Source organism: Vespa mandarinia, chromosome 10 (genome assembly GCF_050613455.1).
Source record: "Vespa mandarinia isolate Hongniang chromosome 10, ASM5061345v1, whole genome shotgun sequence".
NCBI lineage: Eukaryota > Metazoa > Arthropoda > Insecta > Hymenoptera > Vespidae > Vespa > Vespa mandarinia.
In genome coordinates, this window is record NC_140819.1 from 7,747,501 (window position 1) to 7,760,000 (window position 12,500).

A 12,500-nucleotide genomic window follows, 5' to 3' on the forward strand; every position below is an offset into this window, starting at 1 on the left:
CTTGACATACAATCGTTTATTTTTTATTATCATCATCATCAGCGTCATCATCATCATCTTTGTCATTATCATTTGATTATTATTATTATTATTCATCTTGAAATAATTTAAATAATATTTAATACGGATGAAAATCAGTATAAAAGGAAAATATGTTTGAAAGGCAAGCATAGATTATTACGTTAATATATACGTAAGTCTATTTAATTAGCAAAGAGGAAATATATACAATATATTTATCTATCTATATATCTATCTATCTATCTATCTATATATTTACATATGTATGTAAAAGCAGCTGCAAAGGAAGTAGTAGCTTCGTATATTTTCTCGGGTTTAACGTATTTCCTACTACCGCGTTAAGTTACGTACATCTTAACGATTACTTAACATCGTCTCCAAGTAAACGATCAAACTTACTTATACATAAAACTTATCTCTACTTTTCTCAACTCTCGAATCTAGTCAATCCTTTACGTATCGCTTATAACGGGGTGGGTTGGCGTTAGAAGGTTAGAAGCTCTTCGAATAATTAGTAAACTATATTACAAAGTTCATTATCGCGTTAGATATTAAAACGATATTGTACTTATAAATTAACTATTTTAAAAATAAATCGTCGATAAATGAATTTCGAATTGTAACGAGGACGTACGATCAAATTTTTACTTCATAATTATTATCGATTGTGCGATTATGAGAGAACGAGGAAAAAAAAAACAAAAAAAAAAAGAGAGAGAAGAGAAGGAGAAATAAAAAAAAAAGAAAAAAAAGAAAAGGAAACAGAAGACGGGACAGAGGGAAAGCGATCGAGAAGAGAGAATTGAGACGAAAAGAAAAGTTCTTTTAAAAAGAGAATGCCGTTGACACAAGCTCGGCTTTTGGATTCACTGACACGTAGAAGCTTTGAAAAACGTTCTGTAATACGTACATCCCCTATGCAACTCTGATCCCAGAGTATGTAGTATGTAAATACGGGCGATATATGTCGGTGTTGAACCCTTGATGCTATTTCGATGTGTGTGTGTGTGTATGTCTCTCTCTCTCTCTCTCTCTCTCTCTCTCTCTCTCTCTCTCTCTCTCTGTGTGAGCCAGTATGCGCCTGCGCAAACGGTCATGGACGCTCGTTTCTCGAGAGTCGAGTAGCCGGATATTACTTCCATGCAAACTCACCATTTTATTTCACTATCTTTCTCTTTCTCTCTCTCTCTCTCTCTCTTTTTCTCTCTCTCTGTCTGTCTGTCTCTCTCTCTCAGCCTTTCTTGTCACGAGAAACGACTTTTGTTTCTGACGGCTGGCTTGGCTCGACTTGAATCTCTCTAGATATTCTATTCCACTTGGCGCTACTCCACCAGACTTTTCTCAGCCTGGATTCTCTTTTGCTCTCCTTCTTTGCGCAACTCATGCGGGTAAGCTAATGCTACGACGACAGAACGAAGGACGAAGAGAATGAAAAGGATAGGTGAAATGAAGAGTGTGATGAACATAAGTTACAATCGATAGTATCTCGTCTCATTATCTATCTATCTATCTATCTATTAATTTTTTAAACATCAACATTTATTACCCTTCTTTTTCTTGATTTTTTTCTTTTTTTCTATTATTTTTTTTTTTTTTTTTTTTTTTTTTTTTTTTATTATTACTTCTTTTTCTTTTTTGCTTCGACCTGACTCCGACCTGACAACAGTAACTTTCTTTTTTATCTCTCTCTTTTTCCAACCCTCACGTCCCTATCTCCCCTACTCTCTTCTCCTACTTTCAAATGATGTAAAAAAAAAAAAAGATCGAGGATCGATATCCCTTCGATCTATGTGTATCCACTTTTTTTTGTTTTTTTCCTTCCATAGTTCTATCAGAATTTCTTTTATCCTTCGTTTTTCTCAGATCCATCAGAAAAATCTTTTCGACGAATCCATTACTTAGAGAAATTTGTACGTAGATATATACTATGTATACTATGTTATGGTACGGGATAGATTCAAATCGAATTCCATTTGGAATGAATTATAATTCCTCGTTAAACTCGACGAACGGAATGAATACGACGAATTGGATTGGAGAAATCGATGAGAGAATGCCAGCAATGAATTTACTTAGCTTATCGTCTATTGTTCGAATCTTAGGAATTGGATTATTATTCGTAAGTTTCACGCTCGAATTATTCGTAACGTCTCGGAGTTATTTAGAAAAACGTTATAAAGAACAGGGAATCGCTAAGCCAGCCGATAAAACGATGATTTATCGAGGAAACTTCGCTTGGGATTATAGCCAGTGGTAGTAACGGTAGCGTATGCCGTCTAGTCAACTATAATCGAATGGATATTTATGCATATTGCTTAACGCTCATCGCAACCATGCACGCTCGAAAGGAATACAGAGAGAGAGAGAGAGAGAGAGAGAGAGAGAGAGAGAGAGAGAGAGAGAGAGAGAGAGAGAGAGAGAGGGAGATAGAGAGAGATAGAGATAGATCAGGGTGGATCAATGACGTTGACGATACATTATCGATCGGATTGCAATGGTACGTATCGAAGATGCAATAATTCTGCTTACATATGTACATATATACATATATAAACAGAATACATACATACATATATATATATATATATACATGTTCGTTTAAATACATTTGTGTTAACACACAAAAGTAAAGATGGAATGATTCCATTTTAACAAAAGTCCAGGGCTGTGTTCTATTCTTGTATCAACGCTTTGAACTGAGTAGATTTTCTTTGGTTGAACCGAACGGATTCCGGGGAGAGATCGAAAAGAGCAAAAATGGCGGAGGTTGGGGGAAAAGAGGATCATCTAAATCCAGAATACGCAGAAACCACACGAAGCTTTCTTGAAACGGTTATGCGGTATCTCGTCTTCCTCTCTTTCTCTCTCTTTCTATCTTTATCTCTGTTTCTGTCTCTGTTCGAACTGAGATTACAAATGTGACCGCGGAACATTCAAAGTGACCGTTCGTATCGCCACTCTTAAACGTTCTCTCTCTCTCTCTCTCTCTCTCTCTCTCTCTCTCTCTCTCTCTCTCTCTCTTTCTCTCTGTGTGTGTATGTGTATCCCCACCCTCCACTCCATCTCTCTCTTTCTCTCTCTTTCGTTCGCTCGCTCTTTCGTGCATCCATTATTCATACTCACGGTATTCAAATAAAGTAAATAGAATTTATGCCTGTCCCTGTGGCACTTTAAGACCGGCCCGGCGTCTGAATGTAGGTGCGTTGGGACAGAACGACGAGATGGATGGTGGAGAACCGAGTTTCGATCGATTTCTTTGTCCCACTCTGTCCCAACTCTCCTCTCTCTCTCTCTCTCTCTCTCTCTTTCTTTTGAAACCACACGAGAAACCGTTATTACTCTTCGGCCATTATGTTCGAACGTGTAAGACAATACGACTTCTTCCGATTACAACTTGCTTCCCTTTTCGATAACTTCTTTCCGTCTTTTTCTCTTTCTTTCTCTTTTTTACCTATATTCCTCTATGTTTTGTTCAATTCTTCCCACCACTTTTCTTTTTCTTTTTTTTTTTGTTCTTTTTTTCTTCGTCGTTGTTGTTGCTTTTTATTTTTCATTTATTTTTTTTCTACCCCTTCCCCCCGCCCCCCACCCCGCCCTCCCGCCCGCCCTTTCTTATCGAACGTAGACTCCACGAAGAAATACGGCCACGCGCGCGCCCGTACGGCCGCGTTATCCGTTAGTTTCCGTAATTTACGATACAGTAAAGTCGTATAATGCGATGACATTTAGAAATATCGCGTGTCGAGGCTAGCGCGAAGCGAAGAGCGCGTCGTGCCACCTACACGACTCGTTATAATCGTGGGAGTATTCCCTTGATGTTGTAAATAATGTTTGTTTTTCATAAGGCGTGGGCCATACCACAGTAAGATGTTCCATATCCATGCTGGCACGTTTATAAATTACCGGGAATAATTTACATCGAACTTCTACTTTTCTTATTGCCCTCCCCCCCCCCTCCCCGTCCTTCCACCATCACCTTTTTTCTTTCTTTATCTTTCTTTGGGGAGTTTTTTTTATTTTTTTTATTTTTCTTTTGTTTTAATTTTTTTGATAAGGCTAAAGAGAGAGAGAGAGAGAGAGAGAGAGAGAGAGAGAGAGAGAGAGAGAGACTCGTATTGGAACTCGTAAATCCTTTTAAAGATTTGCTTCCTATTCGTATATACGTATGTGAATAATAATATAAATAAGCGTATATAAAACTTTTCTATACTTGATTATACGAAAACGAAATATAAAAAGCGAATTGTTATGATTATTAATAAAATAGTTTGAAATAATTAACGCGCTTAATTATCGTCTAATTACGACTCATTTTTTCTGTTTTATCTTCTTCATTTTTTTCATCTTCTTTTTCCTCTCTCTCTCTCTCTCTCTCTCTCTTTTTTTATGACGATCTTTCTTTCTTTACGAGATTATTCTTTACCTTTGACAACAGTATCGAGCCAAGACACGGCATTAATTTTTACAGTGAGAATGAAAAGGTAGAAGAAAAAGAAAAAAATAGAGGAAATTGTGTTGAATGGATTGAAAGTTGTAAAAAAAGAAAAAAAGAAAAAAAAAAAGATCGAAAGAAAATCAAAGGGAGAATACCAACGTGAGATAATGATGAAATGAATCGTCACGATCGATCGATTTATCGATGATTAGAAAACGCAGAAAAGAAAAAAGAACAAAGAAAAAAGAAAGAAAATACAAACAGGATGAGGAGACAAAAGAAAGAGAGAGAGAGAGAGAGAGAATGAGGAGAAAAAAGGTGCAGTCGTTAGTCGTCGACGCAACGTGCTAACAAAATGAATTGTACGAGTAAAAGTGCAATTCCGCAGCATGTGCGACCGCGAAACTCTTCGTCGAGATTATTAACGCGGCCGCGGAACATTTAAAGCGGACGCCGCCGGTATCGCCATTTGTAAACGTTTCCATTATTCATATCCACGGAATGTATTTGAATAGAGTAAATGGAATTAATGTTTCATCCTCTCTCTCTTTCTCTCTCCGTTCTCTCTCCTCTCTCTCTCTTCTCTATCTATCTTTCCCCCTCTTTTTCACTCGTCCTTTCTCTCTTTCTCTATCTTCGACACGAAACTCTTTGAAATAGTACAATAGCGGAAACACGAGGTCGACCATTTATACAATAACATTTGTCATTTAAACGTTGATACATTAATGATTTGTATAAATTATTTCCTTTCAACGAGAATATATATATATATATGTATAAATATATGTGTGTGTGTGTGTGTGTACTTTCACTCATTGACTTTACATATATTTTCATGTTTCAGGTACGTACACGTATAATTAAGTAGAAACTATCTAGTGTCAAGATAAAAATGAGGGAGAAGAAGAAGAATAAGAAGAAGAAGAAGAAGAGTTAAAGGTGTGCCTTTGTCCTTTATAAGATCGAGTAAGAAAGAAGATAGGAAAAGGTTCGTAGATTAATCCTTTTTTAAGATCGACTGAGATAACTAGATGATTAAAGTTTCTTTCATATTTTATAAAAGGACGACGTGAACTATTAATCCTGATAGATATATTATTTAGCTTACTAAATAATTTTTATCCTTTATTTTCCGATAAGAAAGTAATAAGTTGAGTGGAAAAAAAAGGGGGAAAAAAGGGTGAGAGAGACGTTACCTTGAATGAAATAATATCTACTTCGAGGAAGGATTTGGAAAATATTCTTTTTTCTTTTTTTTTCTCGATGATAAAAGTATAAGATTTTCTTTTTTCTCTTTTTTCTCTTTTTTCTCTTTTTTTCTTTTTTTCTTTCCCCTTCTTAAGTAATTCCAAGGAATGACAATTCTGTAATGGACAATCGAAAAAGGAAGCCTTTTTTTCCTTCTTTTAAAGAGTTTTGATCGTATGAATGCGCTTTAGGATCGTGGAACGTTCGGATTACGAAATGTCAAGCGTGAAAGGACGAGCATTCCTATGGAAAATAATCCGCAGCGTTAAAGAGCGTTTGAACTAGTACATCGAACTCTAAACGCGTATCGCGTTTTAGAGCTTAAAGGTTAACCGGTGGAATGAACGCGGTTCGTTCTTTTACAAAAAGAGGATTTGGATTTGCCAAGATAAAATGAATGGGCTTTGATGATACGCAGAAAGAAGAAGATGATTGATTATAAAAAAAAATATGTCATGTCTGTATAGAGATATAATAGAAATGGAATATCTCAAATTTATCTTATATTGTATTTACATATTATATACACACACATACACACACATATATATATATATATATATATATATATATATATTTGTACGCATAAAGTTTGACTAAAAAGAATAAAAGAAAAGAAAAAAGAAAACAAAGAAAAGGAAAGATTATCAATGCGGTAATAGGAGAATGGTCTTATCTTCTTTGCTCGATATTCATAGAACAATTGCGGTGTAATCGAGCGTAACGCAATTATCGTCAGAACGGCGGAAGCCGGAACGAATTTCGTGCGAACAGTGGCTTGTTGGTTTGCTAGCTGGCTGACTGGCTGACTGACTGGTTGGCTGGGTGGTTGGCTGACTGGCTTGCTGGGTGGCTAGCTGGCTGGCTGGCTGGCTGGCTGGTTGGCTGGCTGGCTGGCTGGCTGACTGGCTGACTGACTGTCTGGCTGTCTGGCTAGTTGGTTGGTTTGCTTCTGTGAACTGAAGATGCGATATTATTTCTTCTTTCCCGGTGGTGGGTTGGAGTTGTACGAAGTAAAACAAAAATAACAGAAAATTACGGGAACACACGAGGTGGCGCCAAAGTTGCCATTTCATTTCCATCTCTTCTCGTCGTTTCGCATCCCTTTATCGTAGACTTTTTCTTTTCATTTTCTTTTCCTTTCTTTTCTTTTTTCCTTTCTTTCTTTCTTTCTTTTTTGTCCTTTACCATCGACGTATATTTCATAAATTTTCAAAGTGGTTTCAAAAGATCGTACGCGTTATATCGTAATGCAATTGGGAAAGGTCGGAGGAATTCAAGAAACAAAGCAATGTTCTCCTTTCGAATCATCATCCCTTTTCGTCATTGTCAGACGTTGCTTCCTTTCCTCTTGGAGTTTCCCCTCTATCTTTCCTTCGTCCTTTTCACGTCGCGTCGCACGTAGACGTCTTGAAGGATTTTAATTACTCTCTGACTCCCGGCACAGATGAAAAGCGCCACGCTCTGGCGCGCTTCAGACTTCTTCGACAAAATGCTTGGATGAACAGAGGAAGGAACGAGTAACATTGTAAGAGAAAGAGAGAGAGAGAGAGAGAGAGAGAGAAAGAGGGTGGAAGTGGATGGATAGATGCCATTTGTTCTGCTTCGGTACGATCGACCCGTGAGATCAAATAAACGGATTACAGTGAAGGAGTAGTCCCGAGGAAGGAAAGAAAATAGAGAAAGAGAAGGAGAGGAAAAGCAAACGCGAAACGATACAAACGAAAGTGGTGTAAAACGATTGTTGTTTAAAGTGTAAGAGAAATAGAGAAAGGAAGGAAGAAAGTGAGTAGAGGAAAGAGAAAGAAATAGAGTAAAATTCGTTAGATAATCAATTGGAAAAATTGCTCGAAAGGATCGTTTCTCTTCTCGAAACTTGCTTTCAAGGGGAATACGAAGAAAAAAAAGAGAGAGAGAGAAAGAGAGAGAGAGAGAGAGAGAGAGAGAGAGAGAGAGAGAGAGAAATAAGAAAGAGAAAATCATCGCTTAACGGTGAAGATGATCTACGAAGGAGAAACGAGCAACGATGCAATAAGGAGTGGTATTAATAAAGAAGAAAAAGGGAAGGGGTAATGCGAAGGGGAGGAACAGAATGGAGTAAGTTGATTGCTTCGCGCTATCTTCACCTATCTGTTGGATCTCCTTTAAAATGAGTTTTACTCGTACCTTTGATGTCGCCATCGCTATAGAGATCCCAAGCTGGGATCGAGTTTAAATCCACGACGAAGATGACCAATCCTGTGATTGTGGATCTCTCTTTCTCTCTCTCATTCTTTCTCTTTCTCTTTCTTTTATTCTCATTCTCTTTCTCTTTCTCTCGTTCTTTTTCTCTTTCGAAACATCTGCAAGATATTGCAACTAACTGTACATCGCTTTTATTACTCTTATCATCGTTGAAAAAAAAAAGAGAGAGAGAGAGAGAGAGAGAAAGAGAAAAAGAACAAAAATTGGACAACAAGAAGTTGAACTCTTTTAATCGATATAAAAGCACTCATCGATTCGTTCAAACGGAATCGCGAGCTTTTCAGAGAGAGAGAGAGAGAGAGAGAGAAAGAGTTGAAAACAATAATGGCACTTTCAATCTTCTTCTCAATTTTTTTTTCTTATATTTTTTTCTTTACGTATATATATATATACATTCGTTTTATTTATTGCTAATAACCAGCCGGTCGTAGTTCCAAATTCAATTAAAATTTTCGAAGAGTACGCTACGTCATTTTTATTAAGTAACTATTTAATTATTTTATAATAAACTTTTTGACGATACAAGATATGTACTTTCATTTCGTTCTTAGAAAAAGATTTAGCTATTTGGACGCTATAACGGTTCTCTTGCTCTCGAATGACACGAATATGAAAAGGAAAAGAAGAAGGAGAAGAAAGAAAGAAAGAAAGAAAATCGAAAGGGACAGGTACAATGCACTTGGGAAGTAGATACACGAAATATTTCTAACGGATTGACAGGATCGATAGGATCGATCGATGTTGCTTTACTTCGAAGAATAGTAGACACGGATTCTTCTCGGTGTGACACCGATGGAAAATATTTCCGAGGAAAATTTTGAAGAAGAAAAATAAAAAAGAAGAAAAGAGAAAAAAGAGAAAAAGGAAGCCGTAAGGGATCTTACGCACTTTCGACAAGAAAATCGCCTTTCAAACGCTTTCGAAGGGAACAAAGATCGAGTAACATTGTATTTGTAAAGAGAAAGAATGAAAAAGAAAAGAAAAAAGTAAAAAAATACCAGTGTTGTTCATATCGGTTCGTCGACTTTTCTTATTCTCGAAAAAAGGAGGAAGAAGAAGAAGAAGAAGAAAGAGAGGGAAGAGAATCCCTTAGAAATAATTATAAAATAGTTATAAAATTCACATACAATAGATATTCCTGAACATTATCGAATATATAAATGAATGATATATTTATCGTTTCGACAGATAGAAAAGGCGATATTGTCGATTCGTATAATAAATAAGAAAATAAGACAATGTCTACGTTTCTACGATTAGGATTGTATTAAATGACATTGAATCGATTTAAGGATTATTGAGGATTGACGGAAAAAAAGAGGAAGAAGAAAAAAGAAAGGAAAGAAAAAGGTCTACGAAAAATAATAATATGAGAGAAGCAATAGAAAGAAGATGAAGAAAAAGAGAAAAGAAAAAGTTGTGAAGGAGGATATGGGGGAGTATGAGGAGGAGGAGGAGGAGGTGAAGGAGGAGAATTCTCGCGTAAGCTAATACAGGTCGTCCGACGGCGGTTGGTTGCCGCAGGTGGGCGCATGCCACGATCCGTGTGTCGCGATAACACGGCCCCGAGTCTCTTTCTATCTCTCGACAACTTAATTCCGAGATGGCGGTCAGTGGACGATACACGAGTCGTCTCATCTCCGTCGTTCTTTAGAGACCAACACGAAAGCCGCTTTTCTCATCTTCATCATCATCATCATCATCATCATCATTATCGTCTTCGTTGTCGTCGTCGTTGTCGTCGTCGTCGTCATTATTTTTTTTCTTCTCTTATACTAAATCAAAATAAAGAAAAGAATATTGGATTTCGATCGCTATTTTATGTTAATCAGAGAAACGCAAAGCCACGATGCTTCCTAGTAAAGATAAACCGAGAGAGAGAGAGAGAGATCGCTAGTGTCAGATTTACCATTGTGATTAGGATCAGCGCTGTGTTCGAAGTAGAACTTTTCTAATCCTCTTACACGCTTAATGACCTCTTCTAGAGACACCGCCTTTCTGGAGCTCTCTTAACCTCCTCTTCCTTCTACAAAGAGAAGAAGAAAAGAAGAAGTAGAAGTAGAAGTAGTAGTAGTAGTAGTAGAAGAAGAAGAAGAAGAAGAAGAAGAGGAAGAAGCAAAAGAAAAAGGAAGAGGAAGAGGTAGAAGAAGGTTTCTCGATTAATTCATGCCCGAGAGGAGCAGAGGAATACGAGAGTCTGGCCACTTATCCTTATCTTACCTTAAACCACATGCCTAAAGCGTCTAACGTTAATCAGAAAGAACGAAAGAAAAAGAAGAAAGAGAGAGAGAGAGAGAGAGAGAGAGAGAGAGAGAGAGAGAGAGGAAGAGAGAAAGAGAAAAAGAGAGAGAGAGAGAGAGAGAGAGGGGACGTTCTACCTTCTTTCTTTCTTCCCCTTCTCTGATCTCTCTAACCAATCGAGAAGAAGAAGAAGAAGAAGAAAAGAGAAGAAAGAAGAAAAAGAAGGGAAGAGAATTCACGACTCGCACCTGTGTCCAAAGAGAATTCTTACTTGGCTCGTAAGAATCCTTCGTCGCTCCGACAAACGAGCCACGATACGAGAAAGATGGCTCAGAGGGAACCCTTTCGTTGTTTCCAAGTTCCAACGCAAAAAGTTGTCTTTCTCTTTCGCTTATAGCCGCTTATAGACGCTTATAGCCGCGTTTCTCTAACGATTAGTCACGCGTTTGGATCGCAAGCTGTTCCATGCATTTTACTTACTTTACGTATTATAAAAGCTTATTCTGTACGATCGAATGATAATAATTTTTCTTCTCTTTGAGAGAAAACAAATGAATAGAAAATTAAGGAAAAACAAAGAAGAAACAAAAAAAATGGAAGAAAGAAAAAAGGTAGCAAGAAAATTTCTTCCCATTAAAAATAAATAAGAATGTGCGTGCTCGTAACAAACGTGTCTATCCACCTACCTATTTATCTATCCATTTATCTATCTATGTTATACAGATAATTAGGTATATACGTATGCGCATATATATATATATATATATATATATATATATGTGTGTTCATTCAACGAAATTCACGAGCGAAATTACGTACTCAAATTTGTCCGTTCCATAACTTTGAGCAGCAAAATCACAACGTGCTTCTGGCAGTATCGTGCTTCTCGTCGCTTCGTCTGTCAGCGGTTTCCAAATTTATAGCGTCGTTGTAGTCACGCAACTATGACATTAGCTACACTCTCACGACATACTATTTACAGCGTACCCTTCTCTTTAATATTCCCTTTTTTCTTCTAGTAACACTATGAAATTTTTTACCCCGTTTTAACACACCTATCGCGAACAAAGAAACGAGAAAAATCATTTTCATATTTATCCATCATCATATACGAGCCTTGAAAAACTTTAAGTGATATTTATATAAAAAGGAAAAACGTTTTCTTTTTTCCATTTTTTCTTTCTAGTATTCCTCTTTTTGTACTTTTCTTTTTCTTTTCTTTTCTTTTTTTTTTTTCTTCCATACCAATTTATCTCTCACAAATTATAGGGGAATGTATTTGCTAGAAAGCAAAAAAAAAATCTCATACATCGATTATCGCGCAGACTGACTCGAGACGGATCGTTTCTATCGATAAAAGAGAAAGAAAGAAAGAAAGAAAGAAAGAAAGAAAAAAAAAATAAAACAGAAAAAAAGATAAAAACGAACAAAACAAAGAGAAAAATCTCTTTACTCCTTCGTCGATCCATGTTTTATTTCTTCCAAGAAATACGTAATATTATCGAACGCCTAGATCATAGAAAGAGGAGGTACTTCCTTTTTTTCATTACGTTCCTCTCTTCGTCTCTTCCCCTCCCCCGGCTCTTGCCTCTCTCACCCTCTCACCTGCTCCCTCACCTTTTCCCTTTTTCCTTTTTCTCTTTCTTTTTTTTCTTTTTTCTTCCTTTCAACTGTTTTTGCGTACTTATATTTATACCTCCGATAAATCTTTAAAAATGGATTAAAATCAAAGAAAAATGGTTAACGAAGCGCAACGATATCGAAAAGTAATCTCTTGGATATCGATGGTACCTATAGTAAAGGGTGCCTTAGCTGTACCGGCGGCCCTTTATGTTTGTCGTGCGCCGGCATTGCTAGTCACTTCCAAAGGGAGATCGCAGTCGATAGGTTCGGGCCATTGGATCGAGTATATACCTATCTACTTACCTACCTACCTACCTACCTACCCGAGCGAATGCCAATTATCTGATCCTGCCTATTCCTCCCTCTTTGTGTATATTCACGTACGTGTATGTTTACGTATGTGTATGTCTCTATGTGTACGTCCACGCGTATGTCTATGTGTAACGTGTACGTGTACGCGTGTGTAGAAGCAACGCGTAGAAGCAACTGTGTTAGATCTCCTCGCCATTCGGATGCAACGTACGCAGGAGCAATATCTAGATTATTATCGTGCACCCTTCGTGGCATAATCTCTCGACCGGATCGCCCGACCACGAAGCGTGCCATTATATGCTCTGGGCAGGTGGCTTTACCTTCGCCTCACCTTACAACCCTCCATTGGTTTCTCCCACCCTCCCTTCGCTTC

General features: G+C 37.3%; 1 protein-coding gene across 3 annotated transcripts in view; it reads left to right on the top strand.

The window, feature by feature from the left end:
• The window catches only part of twin (CCR4-NOT transcription complex subunit 6-like twin), a 324,109-nt gene that overhangs the window by 214,892 nt on the left and 96,717 nt on the right, over positions 1 to 12,500 (top strand). Inside the window, exon 1 of one of the 3 annotated variants that reach the window (XM_085659658.1) lies at positions 5,427 to 5,447. The exons of the other annotated variants lie outside the window; for them this stretch is intronic. The gene's annotated coding sequence lies outside the window, so the exon portion shown is untranslated. Of the gene's footprint in view, positions 1 to 5,426; positions 5,448 to 12,500 lie in introns of those variants that run through there. 3 annotated transcript variants of the gene reach the window in all.